This window comes from Hemicordylus capensis, chromosome 1 (genome assembly GCF_027244095.1).
Source record: "Hemicordylus capensis ecotype Gifberg chromosome 1, rHemCap1.1.pri, whole genome shotgun sequence".
Lineage (NCBI taxonomy): Eukaryota > Metazoa > Chordata > Lepidosauria > Squamata > Cordylidae > Hemicordylus > Hemicordylus capensis.
In genome coordinates, this window is record NC_069657.1 from 254,248,379 (window position 1) to 254,263,211 (window position 14,833).

At 42.9% G+C, this 14,833-nt stretch overlaps 1 long non-coding RNA gene across 1 annotated transcript in view; it reads right to left on the reverse strand.

Annotated features, from left to right (window-relative positions):
* LOC128346728 (uncharacterized) overlaps positions 1-8,228 on the reverse strand; it is a 69,560-nt gene extending 61,332 nt beyond the window's left edge. Inside the window, exon 1 of the long non-coding RNA XR_008317155.1 lies at positions 8,141-8,228. This is a non-coding gene — a long non-coding RNA (uncharacterized LOC128346728). The remainder of the gene's footprint in view (positions 1-8,140) is intronic.
* Between the last annotated feature and the right edge of the window lie 6,605 nt (positions 8,229-14,833).

Consider the following 14,833-nt stretch of genomic DNA (forward strand, 5'->3'; position numbering starts at 1 on the left):
TTTCAAAATCAAAACCAGGCAACCTCCCCTATGCCTTCACCTCAAAAACCCGAATGCCGTTTAACAGAAAAGCAACAAGAACTAAAGAAAAAAATAACTGAGCACATGAACCAAACAACCACCAGGGTTTGACTTCCAGCTCTAAAAACAGTTGCCAAAAAACAACTTGCTCAGGCATGAAAAGATATCAATGCTGCACTTGCAGAAATAACAACCAGTAATTTGCAAGAAACAAACCAACTAAAGTACAGTGCAGCAACAATAACAACACCACAGGAGCTTGGATATAAGATCAGTGGACCTGTAAAAAAAGAAAGTAGTACATCACCTAAATGGAAGATTAGATTAGAAAATAAAATCTCCAGGCTTAGATCAGATGCTAGTAAATTGAAAGATATGAAAGACAAGAAGCTGAAGAATGAAAACACCAAACAGTATCTGATCCAAAAATACCACCTAGATTCAAGGAAAATTAGAGAAGTCCTGGAAATAATAAAGAAGCAAATAACAGAAGTGTCAAAGAAGATTAGCAGATACAAAGCCAGAATTACACAACACAGGCAGAATCTCCAATTCCAGTTGAATCAGAGATGTTTCTACAAAAGCATAGAGGGAGAAACTGCAAGAAACCTAGAAACACCAAATAAAGAAGAAACAGTGCAATTCTGGGGAAAATTATGGGACAATCCAATAGATTATAATAAAAAAGCAGGCTGGGTGAAAGATGTCAAAAAATGTAACCAACAAATGCAAGATCTAATAATAACACCAGAATTAATAAGTGAAAGAGCAAAGAAAATTAAAAATTGGACTGCACCAGGCGATGATGAACTGCATGGCTGTTGGCTTCAACACCTAACAAGCCTTCATAAACAACTGTCAAAACAGTTCAATCACATTTTGCAAGGAGGTGAAATGGAACAATGGCTAACAACTGGGAAAACTCATCTCATAATGACAGACCAGGCAAAAGGTGCAGTTCCAAGTAATTATAGACCGATGACCTGTCTGCCCACCATGTTCAAATTATATTAACTGGAATAATAGCAGATGAAGTAATGCAACACTTATTAACTAACAAACAGCTTCCAGTTGAACAGAAAGGAAATTGTCCGAACACCAGAGCCACAAAAGACCAGCTGCTGATTGACAAAATGATTTTAGAAAATTGCAAGAGAAAAAAACCAAATCTAAGTGTTGCATGGATTGACTACAAGAAAGCCTTCGACTCATTGCCTCACACATGGATACTAAAATGTTTAGAAACAACTGGTGTCAGCAAAAACATTCAGATATTTATTTTAAAAAGCAATGAGTATGTGGAGTACACAGTTAACAATCAATGGCGAGACACTTGGACAGGTTAGCATTAGAAGAGGCATTTTCCAAGGGGGCTCACTATCCTCTCTATAATCGCCATGACCCCACTTTCACAAATACTAAACAAAACAGGCCTCAGATACCAAACATCTAAAACATCAAGTCAAATCAACCATCTGCTGTACATGGACGATCTGAAGTTGTATGGAAAGTCCCAGTCAGAAATGGAATCACTGTTAAACACTTCCGTATATTCAGTAGCGATATAGCAATGGAGTTTGGACTAGACAAGTGTGCTACATTAATAATGAACAGAGGAAAAATAAGAAAAACAGAAGGAATAGAACTGCCCAATGGAAGCAAGATCAAGAAGCTGGAAGAGAAAGAATATTACAAATACTTGGGCATACTCCAGGCAGATAACATTGCACACACTGAAGTTAAAAGAAAAATTGGAAGTGAATACATCAGGAGAGTTAGAAAAATCCTAAAGTCCAAACTTTACAAATCATTTACAAACCATACAAGTCATAAACACGTCCCTATACCTCCCTCTCAGCTCAGGTGGAAGAGGAATGCTGCAAGTCCATCAAACAGTACAGGAGGAGAAAAGAGGCCTTGAAGAATATATCAAGGACAGTGAAGAAGATGCACTTCAAATGGTCAATAATAATAATAATAATAATTCGTTTTCTATACCGCCCTTCCAAAACTGGCTCAGGGCGGTTTACACAGAGAAATAATAAATAAATAAGATGCATCCCTGTCCCCAAAGGGCTCACAATCAAAAAGAAACATAAGATAGACACCAACAACAGTCACTGGAAGTACTTTGCTGGGGGTCGATAGGGCCAGTTACTCTCCCCCTTCTAAATAAAGAGAATCACCATGGTAAAAGTTGCCTCTTTGCCAGGTTAGCAGGGGAATGAGAAACTATTAAACACCAATGAAACAAAGCAGGCCTACAAGAAAGAACAAGTCAAGAACCGAGCAGAAAAATGGAAAAATGGAGAAATAAGCCCCTGCATGGTCAATATCTGCACAATATAAGTGGAAAATCAAACATCACCAAGACCTGGCAATGGCTTAAGAATGGCAACCTGAAGAAAGAAACAGAGGGTTTAATACTGGCTGCACAAGAACAGGCACTAAGAACAAATACAATAAAGGCAAAAGTAGAAAAGTCAACAACAAACAGCAAGTGTCGCCTTTGTAAAGAAGCAGATGAAACCGTGGACCACCTAATCAGCTGCTGTAAAAAGATCGCACAGACTGAAACAAAGGCATGACAAGGTAGCAGGGATGATACACTGGAACATCTGCAAAAAATACAAGCTACCTGTAGCCAAAAATTGGTGGGACCATAAAACTGAACAAGTTGTAGAAAATGAAGATGCAAAAATATTATGGGACTTCCGACTACAAACAGACAAACATCTGCCACACAATACAACAGATTTAACTGTAGTCGAAAAGAAAGAAAAACAAGTCAAAATAATCGACATAGCAATATCAGGGGATAGCAGAATAGAAGAAAAAGAAATAGAAAAAAATCACAAAATACAAAGATCTACAAATTGAAATGGAAAGACTGTGGCAGAAAAAGACCCAAATAATCCCAGTGGTCATTGGCGCCCTGGGTGCAGTCCCAAAAGACCTTGAAGAGCACCTCAAAACCATAGGGGCCACAGAAATCACCATCAGCCAATTACAAAAAGCAGCTTTACTGGGAACAACCTATATTCTGCGACGATATCTATAACAACAGCAACAACACTGATAATAAAATTCAGCTATCCTAGGTCCTTGGGAAGGACTCGATGTCTGGATAAAACATACCAGTCAATAACACCTGTCTGGCTGTGTAAACAATAGTAATAACAATAACAACAGCAATAACAATAACTGTACCTAATTTGGTTCAATTAGGTTAGGCAGTCCGCAAATTAGCTGGCTTGCACCTCACACATTTACGTGACCACCATCTTGAACAGTAGTGGATGACATCATCACAAACCACACCCTTTGGGCATCCCTATGTGTCCCTACATCTGTAGCAAATTTGGTTCAAATAGGTTAGGTGGTTCACAGGCTAGCCCACTTGCACCTCAAAGGTTTACGTGTCTGCCATCTTGAATTGGGGTGGATGACATCATCACAAACTATGCCATTGAAGTGTCCCTATGTGTCCTTACAACTGTACCCGATTTGGTTCATATCGGTCCAGGCATTGTGTAGTTGATGGGTGGGGGGGCACACAGACTCACACACAGAATGCCAGGTGATCTCATAAGCCTACTGGAAAGTATGCTAAAAATTGTAGTCTTCGTTTAGTAATGTTGAAGATTTCATTTAGATGTTACGTCTGACAGGGGGGTATGCAGAAGCCAAATTAGTGGTATTATTAGTGGCTGGAGGGCATTTAGCTCCTCCCATAAAAAGGTCATGTCCCATCTGCAGATGGTACAATTTTGGGAAAATATATTAATATTATGTTAGTGCCTGATGCCCAGAGGCACTCAAACCCTGATTCATGGCCTCCAAGGTCTGGTCGGGCCTCCAAATGTTGGGTTTCCCCCACCCTGCAGTCACCCTGCACCCACCCCACTGTGCTCATACAGGCAAACCTTATTTTTTTAAAAAAAAATTCAGCTGCCATGTGGCTGCCGCGGAGTGAGCCAAGCAGTCCTCCCCCCCAGTGGTGGCAGCCGGAGTGATGCTCAGCCTGTCAGTTTGGCACAGTTGTTGGAGGCAGCGGCGGGTTGTGTGTGTGCTGCGGAGGTAAGTAAATTTTTTTTTAAAAAAATTGAAAAACCCCCGCCTGCAAATCCCCTGGACCGAACCGAATTGGGGGAGGATTTCCAAGGGGGTGCTGGATTGAACTGGCCCAGTCTGGTTGGGGTCTGATCTGACTCAAACCGAACCAGACCAGCCGGTTCTATGAATACCCCTAGCCAGGGGGTAAGCTGAGCAGTCCTTCTTCCCCCAGGCGCCGGCGCCCAGAGCATCTCTTGCTAACTGCAAGGCGCACCTGTGAAGTTGAGAGAGATCATCGCAAGCTCTTGATGTCATGGGCTTGTGACGATCTCTCTCAACTGTGCAGGCGGGCCTCACAGTTAGCAAGAGATGCTCCAGGCTCCGGTGCCAGGGTGGGTGGGAGAAGGACTGCTCGGCTCACCCACTGGCTAGGGTTGTGCATGGAACTGGCTGATCTGGTTTGGTTTGAGTCTGGAACCAGTTCAGTCCGGCACCCCTTCGAACCCCCCCCACTTCCGTTCAGTCTGGGGAGGTTGCGAACATTATTATTTTTCCCCCCTTTTACTTACCCCCTTCAGAGGAGTTGTTGGAGTCGGCGGGAGGGTCCGCGGAGGTTCCCCTTCCCCCTGAGCCAGTCGAATGATCAGTTTGGGCTTGAATGGAGGCTGGTGGGGGAAGAGGGAACCTTCGCGGGACACACACCCCGCCTCCAACAACTCCCCTGAAGGGTAAGTAATTTTTTAAAAAATGTCCATGAACCCCCCGAACAGTCAGGGGGTATTCGGTCTGGGGTTGGACTGAACAGGGGATGGTTTGGTTCAACCTCAAATGGTCGAACCGAAGTGGTTTGACATTGAACATGTTCAACGCCAAACCTGTTTGCACATCCCTACCCCCGGCAGCCTCTACTCAGCCATGCAGCAACTAAAATAAAAAACAACAACAATGGAGGTTCAGTGTGGCAGGAGGCCCCCAGAGTAGGTTTTTTTGGGGGCCTCACACTGGGGGGGGGCTTGCGGTGGGATGGTACGTGTGCCAAAATTACCTAGGTGCGCCCCTGCCGATGGCTATATTATTTTCTATTGACTCAGCATGTAAACTCCAGTACACATTCAATGGTGGTTTCCTTGGGAACCCCTGCAGCTAACTTTCTGAAATTTATCAGGAATCTTAAATAGGGGCATCTCTATATTTCTGGCAAGTTTCATGCAAATTGGGCACACAAACACAGGAGAGTTGCTCTTGTGACCATAGATTCCTGGCTGAGAGTGGGTTAACCCAGGAATCTGTGGTTGTCTGGAGCACAGGGAGTCCTCTCAACTCACCAATTCTGAGCCTGGGTAGTCCAGATCCATTACCCAGGTTAAAAGTGAGGTGGGACACAAAGAGGGCTTTCCTACCTTTTTCTTTGGGTCAGCTACAGCAGTGGTGCATTTTAAACTGTTCCTGGGCTGCTTTAGCAAAGAATTGGGGCCAGGGAGAGGAGAGCTGCTACAATTCTGAGGGCTGCCTCTCCACTGCTCCTGCAATGCATTGTGGTATATGTGGAAGCCCCAGTTCTGATTTCAGGAATGGAGAATGGAACGCCACCATGGCATTCCTGTGGGCATGCAAGCTGCAGAGGAGGCTCTGGTTTTCTGGAAGGCACAAGGTAAGAGTGTGCCTTCCCTCCAGCCCACTCCCATATGGCCGTGATGTAATAGCTGTAGGAGAATAGATGTGAGATCTTGAAATAGTAAGTGGTCATGTTTTTCTGAGTGGGCTGTGTGTGTATTCATTTCAAAAGCACTGACGTTAATTAATATAATAACCTTCCATTTCTTTAGTGACTACTGACAAAGATTATCAGAAATTCTGGCACAGATATTAAGAGACAATGTACACACCAAGCATGTTCCCATCCAAAAACTGGACTCCAAAACCTTGAGCCAGCTCATTAATAAAGGAGCAATTGCCTTCCTCCAGAATTTAAAACCTTTGACAGCAATTTGACTTGCTGCTGAGAAGGCATTTGATGTGATGACTGGCAATTCCAACTAAGTTAGAAAAATCCATCATCTTATGAGGGAAAATATAATAGACTGTCATGTAGTCCTTATCTGCATTTATTTGGGAGTAAGCCCCATTGAACATTTTGGAGCTTCCTTCTGAGTAAACATGCTGGGATAAAGCTGTAATAGTTTTGTACATGTCTTCAAATGTACTTTTCTGGTTTATTTTGGGGAATAAAAAATGTTCCTTCATTTTAAAATATGTCAAACTGTAACTGTTTTATTTGGAGAATATCAACTTGGTATTTACATTTACATTTTATATCCAGCTCTTCCTCCAAGGAGCCCAGAGTGGTGTTCTACACACTTAGGTTTCTCCTCACAACAACCCCGTGAAGTAGGTTAGGCTGAGAGAGAAGTGACTGGTCCAGAGTCACCCAGCTAGTATCATGGCTGAATGGAGATTTGAACTCAAGTCTCCTTGGTCCTAGTCCAGCACTTGGTCCTATATCCAACACTATACCACGCTGGCTCCTGGGGCTTTAAACAAATTAAGCTGTGATGCAGAATTCTAAATGTTCGCTTATACCAGGGTTTGAGTGTTCATTTTCAAAGAGATGGTGAGTGATGACAGATAATTCTAGTGGCTGACATGCTGTGCAGTCTTACAAGGGTGGAGCAGGAGTTCTATCCTCACAAGGAGTGTGTAAATTAACCATGTGCGAGATTTGCTTTGCAGTGCTGGACAAGTGGAAGGGGGAAGGGGTTTTTTTTGCTTGTCTTCCCTGTATGCAAAGGCCCAATTTATGTCCAGAAATATGTCAGTGAGAGTCACCCAGCCCTCACAGACATATTCCTGGACACTAACAGGGCTTCTGCAGGGAGGGGAGAAAACCTAAAATAGTTTCCCTTTCCCCTCTGCCCACCCAGTGCTGTGAAGCAAGCCTCTCATGCTGTTAGTTTAGTCACTCCTTCCTTGTAAGGCTGTACAGCATGTTCGCCAGTAATGTTTCCACCTAAGAAATTGCATTAAGCTTGTCGCATTCAATGTGATGCAGGTAGATAACAGAAAGTGATGGTCCCATATTCCTTTTCTAATAAAACACAAAGGACGGCATCCAAACATTTGGTGCAGCTTGCACCATCAATGGAAGCTCCTGTTGCTCATGGAAGGACCCTCCTTCTTGCAGAAGCATTCTTTGTGTTAGTGCAACTTTCCTTCCACCATTAGTAGCAGGGGCGTAGCAAGGTTGGAGTGGGCCCAGAGATGAGATTTTAAAATGCCCCCCCCCCAAAGTCCAGGGCCTCCGCACACCCCAGGCCCCCAAGGATTTAAGTCTGATATTCCAAAATAAGTATGCTGCCTGCAAATACATTTCACTGAATACACACACACACACGTCACAATATATAGTGATATACATTGAGTACTATACATTTGTATTACTTTTAATGCCTAGAACACACTAGAAAGATGAATGATTAAAATGGGCCCCTCGCTGCAGATTAGCAAAGGAGACTTTCAACCATGCAGGGTGAGCCTATGTTTGTTTTCCCAGAATTCTAAACAAATTCAGTAAAGTTTGATTGCAGGAGGTTTTTCACAGGAGGCTTTTAAAGCCCTTTAAGACACATCTCCTCTGGAATGGAGGTGCTGCATTCACATGTTGGCCAGATTTACCCTGAAGTCCCTGCAAGTTATTGGGGAGCAGTTCACACACAAGAAAAATAAAATAAAAGCACCACACATGCTTCACAGTTCTCACTCAGACCTTCTGGGTTGCAAAACAACTTGAACATAAGTGCATTTATAAATGAATGAATGAATAAATAAAATTAATAAAATACTGTTCCAGAAGTTTTTGCAATTTTCTGCCATGAAACAAGCCACTTATAGGACTTTTTAGATAGTTTTTTTAAGTCAGCAAATTTTCCAAGCTGTTTCAAAATAAATATTCAGAGACTTCTCGGTCCCTCCTCCCCCCCCCCATATCCAAGCCCTATGGCAAGCAGATCCCTATATATGGGGGGGGGGCGGGAAAGGTAACCACAAAAAGGAGTTCACACTCTACCTGGCAAATGCTGGTCTAGGTTAAGCAGGGCAGCAAAGGGTCTTCTGCTGCAGAGAACACTCTGGCTGCCTCCTCCTTCCTGGCTGGCTTGGGCCCTACTCGAGTTCAGGCTTCACTGCGGCCTACACGGAGGCCTCCGTGGAAGCCCCGCCCACCCACCGATCAGCTGAGAGGCCGGAGAAAAGGAGCTCTTGGCAGCTTGCCTGCTGCTTCGATTGTGGCCAGCAGAACAAGCAGGAGAGACGGCGAAGAGGGCAAGTGGCTGAGGGGCCTTGGGGCTGGGCAGGGGGCAATGGGGAGTCACATGAGGTGCCTCTGGGGTGCCCCTCCAGGCAGTGGGGCCCCCAGACAACTGTTTCCCCTTGCCCTATCATTGTTACGCGCCTGATTAGTAGTTTTCATTGATTGCACACCACTGTGCTGAAAGTTTGGATGCCATCCAAGTGGTCTGCATAACAGAACAAATATGGACACATCCCAATTAATCACTTTCACTTATATGGATTTCAATGGGAGATCTGTAAACATATGTTTAACTTGTTCTATTAAAATCAATGGGACTGAAAGCTGTTTCACTTTGGCTAAATCATGTCCTTGGAAAAGATTTCACAAAATTTAGGCATCTATAAAGAGATGGGTGCCCAGTTAAAAAAACATAGAAGAAAATGTTCCACTTTGGTCTTTTCACTTTCCCCAATATATGTTGGGAACCATTTTATTTATGTATGTATTTATAGCTATGTAAACCGCTGTGGGAACTTTTGTTGAAAAGCGGTATATAAATATTCATCGCCGTATTCATATGTTAGAAAAAGTGACTGCAAAAATTTACCATCGTTCATTGCTGTGCTGTCATTACTGTGATTTATCATTAAAGCATTAATTAGCTTCCTAAAAGTTGTATTTACTGTGGGAAGCAGCAAAAAATATTTACTATTAGTCATGAACATTGTTGGCAGTGCTGAAATTACTTCCTTTTCTCAGTTATTTTTGTGGCACTCCTTACAAAAAGGTTCACTTAAATTGCTCTCACTCACCATCAGTGATGCCATCACATTGATTGGCTGGGATCATTGAAATCACTCATCCATAAAGGAAGAAGTAGCACCAACTGCAAGCAAATGATGGTGCTGAACAGGATTGGTGGGGCGGGAGGGATTCAGAGCCTTGTATTAGGTGAAAATGTCATGGCAGTGAAATCACTAGTGTTGATCCCAATAATAAAAGCAGACAATATTTGGCACACCTTTTGATTTGGCTTCCTTTGGATAGAGATATTAAGGCCTGGATTCATAAAAACAAGCCTCAAAAAGAGAAAGAAGAAATTCTATTTTCCATGGCCATGGTGATTCATGCTTTAGTAACTTCTAGATATCACTACTCAAACATGCTCTATGCAAAACTACCCTTGAAAAGTATTCTGTAACTTCAGCTTGTATCAGTGCTGCCTCTAGATTGGTGGATGAACGAGGATATCATTTTGATTCTGTATGATCTATGTTGGTTACCTCTTTGTTTTTGAGCTAAATTCAAGGTGCTGACATTTAGAGCCCTAAATAGCTTGGGATTCAGGTACCTTAAGGGTTTTCTTTTCCTGTTTTTGTACCCTTGTGTACTCCGTCCAACACGAGAGGCTCTCTTCTAGGTAACCTCATTGCAATAATGGCATGTGTCTTTCAGAAGCTGAATCTTTGCCATTATGGCACCAACTTTATGGAATACTCTCCTTCGAATGGTCCACCAGACCTCTACATTATGGATGTTTGGACACCATGTTTTTAAAAGGAGACTTTTAGGATAAATTGATTCCTATGTTTTGTTTTGTTTTAACTCTGGTCTTTTCATTTTGTTGCTTCTGTTTTATTTGTATGTGCATTTTTTGTATTTGTATTTTTTGGATTTGTTGCACTGATATTATTTTCATTGCATTTTTTCATTTTAGTTATGTGTAGTTTGCTTTTGACGTAAGCCATATGAATTATTTTGGAAGCTCCTACGAACTATCTTCTGACAAACTATTCCAGAAATAGCTTTCCTGACTATGATACCAGTTATCAAAATTGAAAGGGCATGATTAAGTCAAACTGAAGCACTTCTACATTCTTATGGGAAAGATGTAATGGGACCTAAAAGTGTTTAACTTTGGTTGGATCGTATCCAATGTCATTAACAAAAACAAAAGTAGTGTGTATGCTATAAGCACCTGAAGGGTTTTTAAAAAATCAGTTAATATCCAAAGTGCCCAGGATCCAGAATATAGACTTTTGCCCCATGCTGCAAATTGATCTTCTGTACACCTGCCTGCCAAATATATATTTTCATTTCTTTGGCTCAGTACTGGACCTAACTGAAAAGGTCATTTGTTGCAGGCAATTTGTACGATTGCATTTGGAGAGAGAGCGAGTTAGGGCTTCAAAATGTCATTGAGCCCAGCTCATGACAGCCAGAGGAAACCATTGTATTTAGAGCCAAATGACAAGTGGGCTAAGGTCCACAATGCACCTTCAGAATTGCCTGTGTCAATTGCCTTGGAGACTCTCTGACAGATTCTGACAAGCGAGTGAGAAAGTACCATATTTAATCTATTTAAAACTAGAGTGGACAAAACACTTGAGAATATACTGCTGGGCAGGGCAGCAGGAAGGAAAACAAGGTGGGGGGATTGCGACATTAAATTCTGTGCTGGCCAGAAGGTACAGTGGATTCTCTAAGAGCAACAGATCATTCCGATCTATAGACTTTTTGCTTCTGTAATTGGGACTAGGAAAAGTTCCGAATTTTTATTTTGGGTATGTTTTTCTGCAGTGTGTTGTAATGAACACAAAACTGAAGAGGACCAAAAAATATAGGCTGACATCCAGACTAACACAGCACTGAGGCAGGGAATATGTAGCACACATGTTGTGGGGGAGGGGTGATATTCATCTATCTCCCCTTCCTTCTGAAGTCTACCGTGACTCCCAAAATATACCCAGAAAAATAGCCTTTGAAAAAATCAGACACTGATATCAGCTGTGTGGCCCTCAGCGACATACTGTAGTGGGGACAGTGGGCTTCAGAAGGGAAGTCAACAAAAATCACCCTCCCTTGTAGCACATGCTGTGCATTGATGCATCAGTGCTTCATTAGCCTTAATGTCAGCCACAGGTTCTTAAATATGTAAGTAGCTCTCGTTTGGAAAAGGCATTTTTCTCCTAGATTCATTAAGTATAAATGCTCTATTGTAAGTGAGGTGTTGATATTGACAGCATTGGAGAACCCCTTACTTGAATGGGGTGTCCATAATGTTTGGACTGTTAAAAGACCAACATGTTACTTGGAGGCAGGGAAACATGTTCCATGATTTAGTGCACAATATATATAGAAACCTGAATGTATGTGTGCAAAGAAGATGTGTTAAGATCCAGGGTTTTGTGCCACAATGCTGATCAGTGTCACTCTTCACATTAATCTTCTACACTGGTTTTCCATTACTTTCCAGTTTCCACATCAAATTCAAACTGCATCATCTGGCCCTAACGAAAAACTACACTCCTCAACATCGCCCACTGTTCACAATATAAAAATAGTTACAGATGACCTACCCCAGATTGCTTCAACATTGGGTCAGCAGCTTTTCTCCCCAAATAGTTAAATTATCTAATTTGCATTTGACAGTGCGGCTTTTGGGCAGAAAGTGTTGGCCTTACCAGAGGCTAAAATAGCCAACAAAAGCTTATACAGGTCTTTTATATGCAGAGAGAATATTAAACGTTTTGCACACATTACAGGCCATTTGGGTCAAGGAGAGCTTTTGAGAACTTGGATAGACAAGCTTTGGGATTGCAAAGTGCTTATCCCCTACAGTTCTGGAACTTCCTTTGGCTTTCACACAGTTTCCTGGAGACTTACAAATCATGCCTTATAGTAATTTGCTTAGCTCATCTGTGATTTGGGGCAAAACACAGACCAAAATAAAAAAGTCCCACACTTATAAAGGATCATGTTGTAGATGCTAAGCTATAGGTTAACTTTTCAGAGAAATGACCTTCAGTTTGTTGTACATTTGAGCATCTTCAGCTAAGCACATTCATATTCTGAACTAGGTAATTGTGAACTCCAAAATACATCTACTATCAACCTCCTTGGCTTTCTTCTCCCAGTCCTGCTGTTATGCTTTCTTCCATAACGTACTTTAGATCTGGAACTGCCACCCCCTCTTTCTATTAAACCATTTTCTTCTGTTAACAGTCTCCTCCGAGCATATCTCTTACACAAAGCTTTTCCTGAACATCCACAGATCTGCCAGTTCTGTGCTGCCTGCCTGTTCTATTTCTTTATCATGTTCTATTTCCTCTCTTCACCACTGGAATACCACTGATTGTACCATTTCCTGCAGTGTTCAGGAAATGTTACCACTCACTAAATACTATAGAAAGAGATACTGGGGCAGGGAGCAAATTCAGATTTGGAAAACTAGGTCATTCCCATTTTACTTGCAAAGTAGGAATAATCTCTTGGAGCAAATTTTGCTGTCCAACAAAATTATTGCTAGTTGACAAGAAACAACATCATTATGTGTGGTCAGCTGCGAAGCTCAAGGAAGATTTCTGGGATGAGAAAACTCTTGATTATAAGAGTGTTGTCCATTGCAGGCTGAAGAGCTTTGATTCTCATATGTACAGTACATTGCTTATGCTTTACTCAAACATTCCCTCCTGCATTGTGTGCTATAAATGAATTTGGGCAAAGTCTAGTATTCATTAGAAGGATGCTTCATACGTGCAATGACAAGACACAGACAGCTGTTGTGTGTTTTTTTAGTCATATGCACATCTAAACACTAATAAAAGACCACTTAGCTCATTGTTCTGTTGTTTCCAGAGGGTTGTGGACTTTTATTTGTATTGTAAATGGTTTTAATTGTGTTAATAATTTTATTGTTGTTGTGTTTTTAGTTTGTAAACTGTCTGGAGACCTACATATTGGGTGGGGGGAAGAGAGAGAGAGAGAGAGAGAGAGAATATTCATGTGTTTCACAAGTGCAATTCAAGTGAGCACATGGCAGTTCTAGTTTAAAGCCCAATTAATACGTGTGGCAGAATCAAATGGCCATCTTTTACCTGGACTGTACTACTTCAGGCTGCAGGTAGGAGTTTGTGGCTGACACACCAAGAGTTCTCATGCAGGGACATGGCAAGAATCCTCACACAACTCCATCATCATCCCATGTGCTGTGCTGCTGCGCAGCTGAGCTTATGCTTCTGAACACTGCTTGAGTTCCAGAAGTGCACTTTAAGATCAGACGCATGTCTCTGAGGCTCCATGTGAGGAAACCGACTCACCCGCCCTGTGGTTTATGACAGGACCCCTTCACAAATCCTAGTCACAGATACTTTGAAATAAAAGAAAACATCGCACTGCTCTGTAACTGTCTGAATCATTGCCACCACTTCCTGAACACTATTCATCTCGTAGTCTAACCTGACCACGTAGCTGAGTATGGCTAAAGGCATGACTGCTAATGATGACTGCTAGTGATGGCTGTAACACTGATCTAAAATTTTACTTTACCACAAAGATTGCTTTAGGGGTGTAACAACCACTGCCACAGGGGGTGCAGCTGAGGCAGGGCCACACATCTCCAAGGGCCGCTAGCGGCCTCGTCCCCACTTGGCCCCAACTCTTGCTGGCCGCAGCTTTTTCTTGGCAGTCCCTTTAAGAGCTGCCTGTTCTCACTGAGAAACAGCAGGTGAGGTGACTAGCACAAGATGTGGCAGCCCACACTGAGGCAACAAGAATCAGGCCGTGTCACACGGCCAACCCAACAGGTGGTGAAGACAGGCAGGCAACAGGCAGTCCCATCTGGCCATCCCGGTGAGTGCGGAAGGCAGGACAGCGTTGGGTAGCCAGTGAGTGGAGGAGGAAGGTTGGCTTCAAAGAGGGGGCAGCAATTGGGCCACTCCTCAGATTTTGCCCCAAGGCCACCTCCAACCTTGCTACGCCCCTGAACTCTTGTGGGTTCTTTTACCTGCTAAACTTTCCCTATTCCTTGAAACAAGGGGCTCCCATCTTTACCTTTGACTGGTGACTTTGTTTCTCAGATCTTAGTGAGAAATAAAATCAGACTTGGGCACTTTGTTGGAGTTGCTCGCGGGCTCCTGGAGCATCCCTGCAGAGCCTCCTTAGTTACATGCACTCTTCATTAGTCAGGATGTCAGCCTGTATGTTTTAAGACTGCTCCATGTAAAAGCTCCATGCAGCTAGAAAAAAGTAGGCTGTTAAGGAGAAGACTCAGTTGGACCTTGACCTTTTCACTCACCGTTTTTCCCCATCCAAACATGCCAACTTCCACCGGCAGTCTGAAATGGCACAGCTTAGAAAAGCCTTTTTACTTGATGCTGCTGCACATAGAAAACTAGGCCTAAGTTTCATATATTGAGGCTATGCACACAAGCAGCCCTTCCCAGGTCAGGGCAGCCCTACCTGGGTAGGACTGTTCATGTATAGCACCGGGACTGAGGCCAATCCTGTGGCTGCCTCCCCTGGTAGCCCAAGTTTTTAACCCAGGCTTTTACCTGGGGTCATGTGTATGCTCAGACTGCACACAACCCAAGCATATAGTACACAGAGTTGGGCATCTAGAGTGCCCAACTCCCTGGAGAACCCCCCAATGCACTGGAGAATCTCCCAATGCACATTGTGGATTCCTGG